This window comes from Octopus bimaculoides, chromosome 29, assembly GCF_001194135.2.
Source record: "Octopus bimaculoides isolate UCB-OBI-ISO-001 chromosome 29, ASM119413v2, whole genome shotgun sequence".
NCBI lineage: Eukaryota > Metazoa > Mollusca > Cephalopoda > Octopoda > Octopodidae > Octopus > Octopus bimaculoides.
In genome coordinates this window covers 2,191,986-2,193,190 of record NC_069009.1, presented here as the reverse complement: position 1 = coordinate 2,193,190, position 1,205 = coordinate 2,191,986, and the positions used below count along the sequence as shown (strand labels likewise).

At 40.2% G+C, this 1,205-nt stretch overlaps 1 protein-coding gene across 1 annotated transcript in view; it reads left to right on the top strand.

Moving 5' to 3' along the window:
- The first annotated feature begins 700 nt into the window (after positions 1-700).
- Positions 701-1,205, top strand: part of LOC106879508 (multiple inositol polyphosphate phosphatase 1) — an 11,177-nt gene continuing 10,672 nt past the window's right edge. The window contains exon 1 of the mRNA XM_052977926.1: positions 701-775. The gene's annotated coding sequence lies outside the window, so the exon portion shown is untranslated. The remainder of the gene's footprint in view (positions 776-1,205) is intronic.

Sequence of the window (1,205 nt, the reverse complement as noted above, 5' to 3'; positions counted from 1 at the left end):
GCTGAATGGAAATGATGATGTTGGTGATGTTGATGTTGGTGGTGGTGATGATGATAATACATATAATGCAGATGATGATGAAGATATGATGTGGTGACGGTGATGATGATGATGATGTTGTTGGTAGTGGTGGTGGTGGCGGTGGTGGTGATAGTTGCAGTAGTGCTGACGGCAATATGATGCTGAAGATGATGATGATGATGACGTAATTATATGATAATGATATGATGACAATAATGATGATGATGATGATGATGATGGTGGTGGAAGCTGCAGTGGTGGTGGTGATCATCATCATCATCATCACTACCTGAAGAACACCAGAAGATAAAAATGGCCGAAGCGCCGTCGCCATGACAACCGAAATGCGGAGGCCAAACGCTTTCGGAACAAACGTATCGGTGCATAACAGCAGGGCGTGGATGCAGGCTGACTAACTGACTTGGGAAGACAACAGGAGTGCGACGTCGACGCAGGCGCAAGCTCTAGATGTTGTTGACCGGGTGGATAGTAAAGGACGCACCGATCTTGATCAACGAGATAGACGTAGGTAGTTGTGTAGCTATCGACTGGATAGAAAAAGAGAGAGAAACAAACAAACAGATAGACACGGTGAATATAAGAGTTGTTAGTGTGTTCCCATCCTCCTCCCCTTCCTCCTCATCCTCTTCCTCCTCCTCCTCCGATGTGTATCTGTTAGTATCGGTGAGTCTGTTTGTCGTCCATTGGTACGAGGATTTATCGGTCAATATTGACTGCTTCGATGCTGATTTCGGTCTGGCAAAAATATTAAATTGCTTTCACACACATGCACGCACGCGCACACACAGACACAAACATACGCATGCACATGCACACACACACACACACACACACACGTGCAAACACAGGAACTGCTCTCTGTTGCCTTCTGTCTTTCTCTCTCTCACCTACTCCATTTTACTTTTATTCTTTCTCTCTCTTTCTCTCTCTCTTTCTCTCTCTCTTACAAATGTTTTTTTCCCCTCTTAGCATTAAGTGTTTAAATATCCATATATATGGAAATATATATATATATATGTATGTATGTATACATATTTTTATATATGTGTATTTATATATTTCTATATATATTTGTACATATATATATGTATATATGTATGTATATATTTGTATGTGTACATATATTTGTGTATATATATATGTATCTATATTTGTGTATATAT